Source organism: Lithobates pipiens, unplaced genomic scaffold, assembly GCF_037356315.1.
Source record: "Lithobates pipiens isolate NorthernLeopardFrog02 unplaced genomic scaffold, aLitPip1_a1.2 Scaffold_13, whole genome shotgun sequence".
Taxonomy (NCBI): domain Eukaryota; kingdom Metazoa; phylum Chordata; class Amphibia; order Anura; family Ranidae; genus Lithobates; species Lithobates pipiens.
In genome coordinates, this window is record NW_027507718.1 from 440,834,434 (window position 1) to 440,847,812 (window position 13,379).

Genomic DNA, 13,379 nt, shown 5'->3' on the forward strand with positions numbered 1-13,379 from the left:
CTGTTAAAATAAGGTGTTGCCGCCAAGTGCTTTTAAATATACAAGAGCTCAGAACAATTATCTTCCACAATTACATGTCCCAAAAGAACCTTTCCTGCACTTATGTTGAGAAGCCAGTGATCAATTTACCGGAAAAGGAAAAAAATATTGAAGAAACCTGTGGGAAAATTTCTAAAACACTGAATTTATTTATATTATAGAAAGGGCCTCTAAAGACCTTAAAAACAGTGCTTAGAGGAGCACCAGAGTGCAATGAAATAGCAATTTTCCTGCCTGTGACGATGAACTATGCTCACTCCTGTGCATTGAATCCTCTCACATTCGAAAGCTCTTGGCTGGAGCATCGAAGAACCATTATGTTCTTCTTCTGCTGTTGCTCTGGTCTCTCCCATCCAATCACAGCACTATCTGTTTCCTCAATGGGTTCTAGAATAAATTACACAAATAGGACGGCTACCTGTTAAGCACCAGAAGTCAGTAAATCAAGCAGGTCTCTATGTAATGTAAGTCCATTTTCTTGTATTACGGTTATTTATGGGAAGTAAATAATGGTAATATGACTCTGCTTTTTAATTTTTTCTTGAATCTCGGCCACAGAATTTCCAAAGTCATTTATTTTTTATAGTGTTAGCAAGATGTTCCCTTGGCTTTTAGTCTCGAACACAATATAGAGAATTGTGAGACATATCGAAGAAATATATTACATGGGAAGACAAAGTCTCATTAGCGTTATTTATAGCATTCTCAAACCTCATTAGAGGAAGGTTTGGTAGATGCAAAAATGCATTACAAGCAATGTTTTCTTTAGCGAGAGAGAGAGCGAGAGAAGAAGGTGCTCTATTCTTTGCCTGTGTGTAGATTAGCAGCTTCCACTGGGTACCGATAAGATAAAAAGGCTATACAATAAATATGCATCATACTGTGTACATACATAAAATACTGCAAATGAAAAAAGAGCAATGTAAAAATGTTTACTATGCAAAGTTGGAAGTGACCAGGCTTTAAATCGTAGTGTAAACAGCGAAATGAACTGCTTTTTTATTCAGTTTCTTCTTTGTATTGTAAATAGGAAAAACATTCTGAATGTATTTTATTTCATGAGCCTGCTTTGACACTTTTAGAGCTGCATACACATTGCTGGCCTTGTGCCATGCAACATTAAAGTTAATATACAAGCATCAGCCCCTATACACAGGGCTGTTTTAATAAAGAGATAAAAAGATCATGTCTCTTATATACCTCAGAAAGGTGGTAAAAGAGTCTTATAGTTTGGGGCTAGTGTACACAGATGTTTTTATGCCGACTTTGCCTAGTTTATGGAGCATTTTTATTGGATGTTTAATGCAGTGCTTGAATTTGGAACTGGACTGAGTTGTTTTCATTGGTCTTTATTGATGCTTTTGCTAGTCCTTGTTTTAAGGAGGGTCTGTCTCCTTTGATATAATGTTTATTGCAATGCATCTGTTGTTAAAAAAAATAAAATAATAAAATAATAAAGAAAAATATCTCTAATAAACTGGTTTCTGGTTGCAACACTACAATGCAGACACCTGGTTGTGTTGGCACCTTCCTGGGTGATTCCTTCAGCCCAGGTAATACCTAAAATCCAGAGCCACTGTGAGATTCCGGTTTCAACACTTCCTGAAATTGCATGTTAACCTGTTTCTCCTATATGTTTAATTTGGTCAGTAAGGCAATAAAGTTATAGTAATAGCAACAGGAAAGTTGTCTTTTGCTCAGTCAGGAACCTGGCCTAACAGTGGCCAAGAATTAGTGGGTGTTAGAAGGGTATCTGCTTAGGTTCTTAAAAATTCTGTTAAATTGTTATTGCTGCCCATGTCCTTTTGAGGTGATCTCCTTACCTCCATTGTGTCACTGGGACAGGAAATAGTAAAAACATCATCTCAGTGAGGACATAAACACTTTCTATATTTATATTTTTGAGTGAGGACATAGATGACAATAAACCTGAAAGAGGTTTTAATTGTTCTACAGTCTATCTGCAACCAGGAATTGGCGTTCAAATGAGAGGAGTTCACATGTATAAGCTGTCTCACTAGCTGTCTACTGTAGGATGCTTACTGTCACAAAAAGAACTGATTATCAGGAAATTTATGAAAAGAATGCTAGTAATATCTCATATTTAAGCAAAACAATACATGCAATATAAAGCAGGACAACATGCACTGTAAAAAAAAGTAAAAAGATCCCAGAAGACTCTTGGGAAATACTTACAACAAGAAACCCTACAGCAATACACGTTCTAATATATAGCACATGCCCTCATGGGGTCTTTCTTTACGTAAAAATTTCCCCAGAGTAATTGGGGGTTATTTTGTTACATGACAGAGGATGAATAGGACTTGCACTCTGCAACTAAAGAACATTCGGGAAGGACAAGTTTCATCCTGATAAAGTGGTTGTTCTAAAAATGTGCTATGATTTTCTCATCACAAACAGTGTGCAATGTCAGTCTATGTAATTATATTGCCTAAATCTATGAAAACCGTTGAAAAGTAACAGCTTCCTATGCATGGTGATGCAAAGTAAAGAAAATTGTAATGCATACCATACTTTTTTTTTCCCAATCTTTCATTGAAATGTTTTTTAAAGCTATACAATAACCAAAACTACTGGTAGATGCAGTATATTATGTGATTAATTAAAATACTTCCATATTGTAAGATAAGAAAAAAATATATATAATATAATGCTAAGTATATTCACCGTGGTAATATTGTTGTTTAGAGACAACGTTTATAAAATCATATGTAAGGTCAAAATTGTCTATCATAGAATAGCCACTTCAAACAGATACAAAGTTAAACCTTGTGCAGTGTAGTTGACAAGTAGGGATGAGCAAAATATTCCTGGATTTGGTTGGAGGCAGATTAGGAAACATTACTAAAATCTGGATGCCAAATTAAAACTACAAGTCAATGAGAACTAAATGTTAAAAAACAGAACTGACCATTTTCTAGGTTAATAGACAAAGGATTGTCAAACAAATGGCATGAGGGGATGGGTACCTTCCTAGGAGAAAATGTACCAAAGCAAATAAAAAAAATCCAATTGGTGGGGAGCAGTGATTTTTTAGTAATCCTTAAATTACAATAGTAAAAATGCTAAATTAATTTAACTAACATGCCTAGGAGGTGACCTTAACCTGCCTGTGAAGTGGTGCATCTGCATGATGTTTACAAATTATTGCAGCAAAACTGACCATCAATCCCTTCAGACATCACTGACCAAATATGGTCACATTTATATTTGGTCAATGACATCACCCAGGAGATCCTGTTACTTTAGGTACATTACAGGGTCTGGTAGCTGTCATTCATGGTAAGTGAACAACATGCTGGCTGACTAGAAGGTTTTTTCTTTTGGCAAGTTAGTTAGCATCATTAATTATGACTGCATCACTAGAAAATGTGATTGATGGGGGTGTCATTAAAAAAATTTTGTTCTAAAAAAGGACTTGTGAAAGTGTGTGGGGAACTATTTATCTTGTTTTTTTTTGTGAATGATCAGAGAGGTTGTTGATTTTGATATGCCCCCTGTCCACAGACCCCAACAATCCACAAAACAGGGTTGTGTGTAAGAGGCCCTTTTCCTCATAAACATAGAGACAAGGCTCTTTGCCAGGGGGGTCCTCCCTAGCTACAGTACTTTTTCCATGTTGAAAGCACGGTATGGTTTAGGAAGGGGATACTGTACACACTTATCCCCCCCCCCCCCATCCCCATTCCTGGCCTGCATAATTGGATTAAGGTCTACCTACACCTTTTTTTTTCTTACACTTTCCGTGGCCCCTTTAAAAAAACGTGTTGGCCTTTACTCACCACCAGGTTTAGGGAATGATGAAGTATATTTTTCTGTAATTTTAGGGTGGATGAGCTGTTTCCGTAACATCTTTTGGTGATAAATACTAACAACTTCTTTGTTGTATATTTACAAACTGATCAGTGGGATTTTTCTATCTATCTATTACTGCCCCCAGTCCACAAACATTGAAAATCTATCCTAGGGAGAATTACCCAGTGTTTATTAAGCCACAGACACCCAAGTTTGTGTCCACCTTGGAACTATACTGTGCATACAAGAACTCCTCCTCCCGCCCATATGTGCCATGCAGACTGCCCACAAAATGGCCACCACCACTTACTTCTATTTTCTTACTTTACAAAATGGCCAATGCCATTAAGGGGATGTTCTACCCAAGGGTTACTGAAAACTAAAAAAAAAGCCCCTACCTTAACATGATAGTGTTTAACATTGAAAAGACAGCCACAGTTACTCCTCCATACAGTCTGGCTCCTTTCTGCTCTTGTGGGCTCCTTCCCACCAGCCCTTACATCTCTACTGCCCTGAAGTGACATATGGGTGGGGGATCAGACACCCAACACTCCCCAAAGGGATAGATACAGATGATTCTTCAGGAAGTGGTAGCTTTACAGCAGAAGTAATTTATTTAGTATTAACTGTTCTCTTAAAGGCTGGGTTTTATTTCCTTTTTTTTAAATAAATGACAGGGTCACTTTAAGGGCTCATGTATATGGCATTTCTTGCCGCAAGGAGCCTTTTCTATTCAAACACAGTGCTGCTCAAATGCATTTGTTTCTTTTCACAAGGAGTCTGTATTGGGCTTGCTTTGTCTTCAGTTCACACTTACCTCAATAGAACATGCTGCATCATATAAAACGCAATACAAAGCAGAACAAATTCATCCTTTGATCTGCCATCTACACTACCATATTGTAGTCAACGGGAATCTGCTCACCCCCATTTGATGTACAGTACGTTTCAAATGCATGTCAGACACAGGAAAAAAATGTCCGTTTACATGATGACTACTCCTGCCATTTCTGATGTAGACTGGCAGGGGTACTTATACGAGCGGCATTTAAAATATATTTAAAGATTATTTTAATGAAAACATAATGGCAATGGTGTTTTTTTATATCTGCCTGCAGTTCAGCTTTAAATATTAATTGGTTCCAGGCTATTAGATACATCCAAAGGGAAATATTCTGTTAATGTGATACTATTCTTTTTTTCATTGCCATTTTTTCAGAGAAAAACGAAACAATGCTGCTGTTCTTTGTTACATTTGTCAGAAATAAATGCGTTTACCAACCTGAAAATTAAAACAAGTTTCTTTTCTTCCTCATAGAATTGCTTGCACACTTGTTTCTCTTTGTTAGGAGAAAACTCTGTTGCTCTTCCACTTATTTCATAGGCTAACATGCTCCAATCTTTTCTCATTAGAACAATGTGGAAATAATAACATGTAATGAAATGGAAGCTCGGCCACACATGATTTGCTCAGACTTAGTGTTTCATTTAAATGCAGATGGGGATGAGTAAGTAAATTTTTGCAATGGTTTGAATTGTATTCTTATTTATTTATATTTTATGCTGTGTGGCCTCATTTCTCCATTTTTAGCTGTGTAGTGAGTTAAAAAAAAAGTGCTTGCTGTGTACCAACTGATAGTATTTATGTTGGCTGATCTGTCAGCAAGAGAACATCTAACATAACATAAGGCTGTTATATTTATGTTCTATTTGATAGATTGAATATAAATATGCTATTTGGCCAACAGTTTGTAGACAGCTAACTATCATAACTACAATATATGGGTTTATTGAACATCCCATTCTAAAAGAATGACATTTATAGGAAGTTGAATTCCCCCTGGTGGCTATAAAGATTTTGCACCTTTTGGAATCTGTGCCCAGTCATCCAAAAAAAAAATAAAAAATGAAAGTGGCTGTAAAGGCTGAAGTTTTTTTTTTAATTCATACATTTTATGGATAAAGGTAAAAAACCCTTTATTTGCAGCATTCTCTCAGCCCCCCCCAAAATTTACCCAAACCCCATCTCAATCCAATAGCTCTCCTGGGTTTCTCTATCCTCATTGGTTGAGACACAACAGCAGGAGCCATTGGCTTCCACTTCTGTCACTCACAGTCAGTGAGGAGGAAGCCTTGAGGCAGGGCCATGCTCTGTGTGTCTTATGGACACAAATAGGTGGCATGGAAGCGAGCATGCATAAGTGCTCCCATAGCAAGCTATGGAGGCACTCTGCAAGGGGGAGGGACCAGGAGCACCAGCAGGGGACCCAAGAAGAGGAGGATTGGGGCTGCTTTGTGCAAAACCACTGCACAAAGCAGGTAAGTATAACATGTTTGTTATTAAAAACATAAGACTGTTATACTGATGGCAGCCCTCTCCATTCGCTTGCTTGCATAAGGCGAGTGGAAATAAGCTTTGAACAAGTGTGGAGCCGCATTGAAGGGGGGGGGGGGGCAGGCGCCACTGGCAGGTGGGGTTGAACGGGAGCCAATTCTCCTCCCAACCTATACCCCCTGTCATTCACTTAGCAGGGCCTGGCATACAACGGGAGTCGGCAAAGCACTAGATGAGGTGGGGACAGGGCGGGGTGGGGCAGAAGCTACTAAAGTTTACTTTTCCTATTAACAAGCTGGTTACTCCGACTGCCTAGCAATCAATCACCAGCTTGTTAAAAGGAAAAGTTAAATTTGCTAGCTCCGCTCCCCTGTCCAGGGGTGTGCTTTGCTGTAGGTCTCTCTGCATCCTAAATCAGTGAAAGTGGCAGTCATTGGTTTTCATTTTTTGAATGCTACTGTATATGTAATATAACATTAAAATATTTACTTGACAAGGCAGTAATGATGTGTACAGTGCCTATAGCAGCCAAGCATATTTTATCCTTATTTTATTTATCAGTCAGATCAATGAAATATGCTTTATGTTAATATTTTTAAAGTTGTGGTTAATATTTATTTTTGTAACTTAAACCTTCATAAAACATTTAGCAGTGTAATTTCATTAGATCATTTATGAGAGCGTGTTCAGGGGCAGAATTAGGGGCGGGGCAACTGGTGGCGAGTAATGCTGCGTACACACGAGCGGAATGTCCGACAAAAAAAGTCAGACGAAAGCTTTTCATCGTATATTCTGATCGTGTGTATGCCTCATCTGACTTTTTTTTACGAAAATTCTGACGGACCTAGAAATAGAACATGTTTTAAATATTTCCGACGCAACCAATTCATATCGGGAAAACCACTTGTTGGACCAAAAACGACACATGCTCTGAAGCAAGTATGAGACAGAAGCTATTGGCTACTGGCTATTGAACGTCCTTTTTCTAGTCCCGTCATACATGCTGTACGTCACCTTGTTCTTAAAGATCGGACTTTGGTGTGATCGTATGTATGCACGACAGTTTCAGCGGAACTCCATCGGAAAAACCTTTGGAGTTTATTCCAATGGGAAAACTGGTCGTGTGTACACAGCATAACTCTTAAAGCCTGGCTAGTAGCTCAGGACTTGAAATTTTGAGCCCTGCTGATTATATACATGCTACTGTACAAAAAGTGCTAGCTTGCAATCAGCTTTTTAGTCATTCCACATGTGTACAATAGGATTGTGGGCCACACCAATGTCTGCAAGAAAATAAAGATTTGGGACTTTAGATGAGGCACACCTGATAATGTGCCTCCATCCCTATTTATATAAGAAGAAGAGGAGGTTTGGGACTTTGAATGCAGTGCGTAACTGACAGGTTAGTATATTGCATGTCTACATAATCTGAATTCATATACTAAAAGATTGTTATCATATCCAAAAAATATTATTAAGAACAAGTGTTATATTAAAATGCCTCATCAACAAATTGTGAAAGGTATACATTATGACTGCAGCAATTCATATGGTAAAATATGTCCATCAATAATACAATTGAGCAATTGTGTGCTAACATGAGCATATGAGATAAAGAGCCAATGTCAGGCTGGAACAGAAAAGGGCATTCTTCAAACTGTTGCCACAAGATTGGAAACTTATATTTGTCTGAAATGCTTATCTATGCTGTAGTATCAACTGTACCCTTCACTGGAAGCACATGAACTCAGTCGTTTGGAGTAGTGTCCTTTTTAGACATAATGATATTGTGATGGTCAATGTACACTGGGATGGTCCTTCCCTGAAGTGTCTCATGTCTTTAGATATGTTTAGTATTGTACTCCAGGATATTACTGGAATTGTACATATATAATTTTTTAGAATCTGCTTTTTAAGTATTTCAAACAGTGTAATTCCATTCCAGTTTTTCTCTCTGTAATACCACTGGTGAGATTTTACCTTACTTCCTGGCTTTGTGGCCATATTAAGTAAACAATGTCACAACCATCCCTTCCCTTTGGTATATGTCCAGCAGTGAGGAAGGGAACTGGCTGCCCACAACTTATTGACAGCTTAATTCCTGGTTTAGCTAACAATGGATTCAGACCAAACTTAAGCTTATCACTTCTGGTGATCCCTGTCTCTGGTAAAGAAAGTGATGGGAAATCCAACATTTGTGGCCATGCACATCTCCTATTTTCTGAGTCAATCTATATGTCTCTGTGAAGGGCAAAACAATACTTTTTTATGAAATGCTTATTTTATTTTTCTAAAATGCATGTAAATGTAGGCAGCACCTATCCCTTGTTTAACCATGTAAGGACTGAGCCTCTTTCTGGTGTTTGCAAGTTAACCACTTCCCGACCGCCTCACATCAGCAGAAGGGCACATACAGGCAGAATCACGTACCTGTACGCTGCCCTTTAAGAGGCGGCACGGGAGCGAGCACGTGACGCCGGTGTCTTATCATATAAGGTCCCCCATCCGATAGTGTCCGCTGTGTACTGCGCATGCGCAGTACACAGCAACACAGATTCCGAAAATTGCCGAGGATGAACGGCGTCTGCGCCGTGAGTCCGGGTTCCATCCCCACTATCCAAGTGGACATAGAGTAGGAATATAAAAGAGCCGAGCGCAGGGAGGCCGAGCCCTAAGCATGGCGAGCGAAGCTCGCCCGCGAGGGGCCCTCTAATATTCACAACCCTATGTCCGCTTGGATGGTGGGGCAACCACCTCCACTCACGGCGCAGGCGCCGTTCAACTTCGGAGATTTTCAGAAGATTCGTCTGCTCCGTACTGTTCATGTGCAGTATGGGGCGGATGCTATATGATGGCCGGACACTATATGGCACAACACAGGCAGCGCGTGCCAGTGGGAAGCTCCATGAGTCAGGTCACGGGTTCCCTCGGACTCGATCGCCGCGGGGATACCCGCGATCGCCTCACGGAGAGGAAGAACGGGGAAATGCTATAGTAAACAAGCATCTCCCTGTTCTGCCTAGTAACAGGTGACACTGATCTCTGCTCCATGTGATTGGAGCAGAGATCAGTAATGTGCACAACACAGCCACGCCCCCCACAGTTAGAAACACGCCCCTAGGACACACTTAACCCTTACACTGCCACATCCTGGTTAACACCTTCACTGCCAGTGTCATTTACACAGGAATCAGTGCATTTGTATAGCACTGATTGCTGTATGAATGACAATGGTCCCAAAAATGTGTCCACCATAATGTTGCAGTCATGATAAAAATTGTTAATTGACGCCATTTAAAAAAAGATATTAATAAAAATGCCATAAAACTATCCCCTATTTTGTAAACATTATAACTTTTGTGCAAACCAATCAATAATCGCTTATTGCGATTTTTTTTACTAAAAATAATAAGAATACGTATCAGCCTAAATAGAGGAAAAAAATGTTTTTTGGAGGGATATTTATTATAGCAAAAAGTAAAAAATAATGCTTTTTTTCAAAATTGCCCCTCTTTTTTTGTTTATAGCGCAAAAAATGAAAAATGCAGGGGTGATCAAATACTACCAAAAGAAAGCTCTATTTGTGGAGGAAAAAGGACATCAATGTTGTTTGGGACCAACGTCGCACGACCGTGCAATTGTCAGTTAAAGCCACGCAGTGCCAAATCGCAAAAAGTGCTATGGTCAGGAAGGGGGTAAATTCTTCCAGGGCTGAAGTGGTTAAAACAAAGTTTTTTGCTAGAAAACTACTTAGAACCCCCAAACATTATATATTTGTTTTCTAACAGCCGATAGAATAAAATGTCGATTGTTGCAATCCTTTTTACGTATTTGCACAGCGCTCTTACAAGAGCACTTTTTTTGGAAAAAAAAAACACTTTTTTGAATTAAAAAATAAGACAACAGTAACGTTAGCCCAAATTTTCTTATATTGTGGAAGATAATGTTGCGCTGAGTAAATCGATAACCAACATGTCACACTTCAAAGTTGCTTGTGAAATGGCAACAAACTTTTACCCTTAAAAATCTCCATAGGCGACATTTGAAAAACTCTGCAGGTTGCATGTTTTGAGTTGCAGAGGAGGTCAAGGGCTATATTTATTGCTCTCACTCTGACGACCGTGGTGATAACTCACATGTGTGGTTTGAACACTGTTTTGATATGCGGGCGTTTGCTCACGTATGCGTTCGCTTCTGGGCGCAAATTTGTCGGGACGGTTTAAAAAAAAAAAATCTTATTTATATTACCTTTTATTTTTCATTTTTAAACTGTTCTTTAAAAAAAAATGAGTCACTTTTATTCCTATTACAAGGAATGCAAACATACCTTGTAATAGAAAAAAAGGATGACAGAACCTCTTAAATATGAGATCTGAGGTCAAAAAGACCTCAGATCTCATATTTACATTAAAATGCAATCAAAAAATAAAGTAATTTAAGTAATTTTAAAAATTAAAATGTCTCTTTAAGAGCACAGCAATGATATGGAGATGGGTGGGGGGCCATCTTCACCTCACTCGGTTAGAGGATCTGATCACCTCCGCCACTACCGACGGCTCCGGTAAGCGGCGGAGGGCACTGGAGGAAGGGGCCCTCTCCCGCCGTCGATAAAGGTGATCTTGCAGTGATCCACCGCATAGACCACTTTTATCTTGAATCGACCACTCTTGAAGAAGATACCAGGGTTATGGTAGCTAGCTGCTACCGTAACAATGGTATTCCTCTACAAAGTAGTGACGTAAAATTACGGTGGGCGGTCCAGAAGTGGTTAATACCAAATTTTACCTTCTAATGAATAAAGACACTCCACGTAACATGTAACTTGGTATATTATTGGCCGGGGCACGTTTATTGGTGTAAACGGTAAATAAAGTAAATCAATTCAATCATTTTATTAATACATACAATTATCACTTATCCAGGAAGCTGGATGATAATCCGTCCACACTGCCTAGCCTGGCAGTGTGGACTTTCCAAGATGGTACCACATTCCAAGGAATGTGGTACCGACCAATGATCCTTCATTACCCAACTTTAAAAATGTAAATAACTTAAATCAATTCAATCATCATACATAAAATTCTCACTTGTAAATAATAAATATAAACAGCTCAGTCTTCAGGACTCGAGCAATACCGCATAACAATAAAACAAGTCACCCCTTTTAATGTAAAGGGTGACAAAAACAAATAATGTGACTGCGACAAAGGTTTGGGGGGGATGGTGGGAGCTTGTTGCAGTACTCTGACCAGCTGTGATCTAATTGCCGCGGGGGCCCCCTTTCATAGATGAGCCGCTTTTCCAGAATGTCCCCACTGGTCATATGACCTTCTAGCACATTCCAATGTGGTCAGGTGACATTCCCCAATATTCTCCAATGTCACATGATCCCAATTTTCCTGCCTGACATACTATAAACTTTCTTAAAGTGACCATGACTCCTATTTTTTTTTTTTATAAGACCGGTCCGGAGAGCAAACACATGTCCATGCTGTTCGGGTCAAATTCTTTAGCCCTCTCAGGCCATGAAAATGTAGGCGGTACCTACCCCTTCTTTAATACAAAATTTTACCTTCTAATGAATAAAAACACTCAACAACGTAACTTGGTGTATAATTGGCCATGGCACGTTTACTGGTGTAAACTGTAAATAACTTAATCAATCAGAAGAAGGGTGGGACTTTTAAGGTACCAAAGAAGTATGCAAAAATTATTTTAAATATAAAAATATACATTTTATTGATCAACAGCGTTTATTTAAAATGACCATGAAAGGTTCAAACAAAGCATATCATTCAGTTATCATATGCAACCACTTCTTACTCTATATGTTTCGCTCAAAGAGCTTCCTCAGGAGATTCTGAAAGTGTTGCATGAAAGAAACAACAATCATATGAGATTATGTTTGACAATTATCATAATAATAGATCATATAATTGCATACCATGACATGAAAAAATTGTATACATATATTTTACAGAATATAGTTTAATGAAGAGCTAAAAATGCATTCCTACCAGATGCATTGTATTTGACCCAATATAGAATGGTAGCGATGGAGAGTCAGTCATTGTACTCTCCATCAAATTGTGAGAGCCCCATGCATGTGGTTCCAGGAAGCTGGATGATAATCCGTCCACACTACCTAGCCTGGCAGTGTGGACTTTCCAAGATGGTACCACATTCCAAGGAATGTGGTACCGACCAATGGTCCTTCATTACCCAACTTTAAAAATGTAAATAACTTAAATCAATTCAATCATCATACATAAAATTCTCACTTGTAAATAATAAATATAAACAGCTCAGTCTTCAGGACTCAAGCAATACCACATGTCAATAAAACAAGTCCCCACATGCCGGGCTTGAAATATTAGGGCCGGCCAACCCCACAACCAATTCAGTGCTATTCTGCAGTCCAACATTGAATCTGTCTAAACCTATATCAGACAGATGGACTCCATCTGCCCTGTATAAACCTTCACAGCCTGCCTCTAAATTCCTATACCTATAGGAAAAAACACAGATAAGCTGCATGAATTTTTCCATGGATCTATTTACACAACGCCTGATCTTTTCCAAATTTTTTAATTGAATGTCTTGTAGCCATATGACCCTTGGAACTATTTCATTAAAAATTATAGTGGTATTCGGGGAAGACAATTTGAATGTATGTACCGTATTTGCCGGCGTATAAGACGACCCGGCATATAAGACGACCCCCTAAAAACCTGCACAGTTAAAATGTTTTGCCCGTACTCACCGTTTAAGACGACCCCCGATTCCGAGGCTTCCGACGCTTCATATCCCTCTTCTTCTTCGTTCTTGCTGGAGCCATTTCCTTCTTCCTTCTGGTGCTGGAGCCAATCACGGCGAGCAATGTATTCTATTAATGAATACAAAGCCTGCTGGGATTGGCGGAGGCTGTTACATCATCAGCCCGCGCCTCACTCTCAAAGCCAATCGGAGCAGGCTACTGTGTGTAGCCTGCTCGGATTGGCAGAGATTGCTGCTCCAATCCGAGCAGGCTCTGTATTCATTTGAATACATCGCTCACTGGGATTGGTTCAGTGGTATATACTGTATGTAGCCGAAGCTACATACAGTATTACCGGACAGCCAGAAGGCCTCCCAGCAGCGGACCCGGCGTATAAGTCGACCCCTCCTTTTTGCTCAGTTTTTTTAAGTG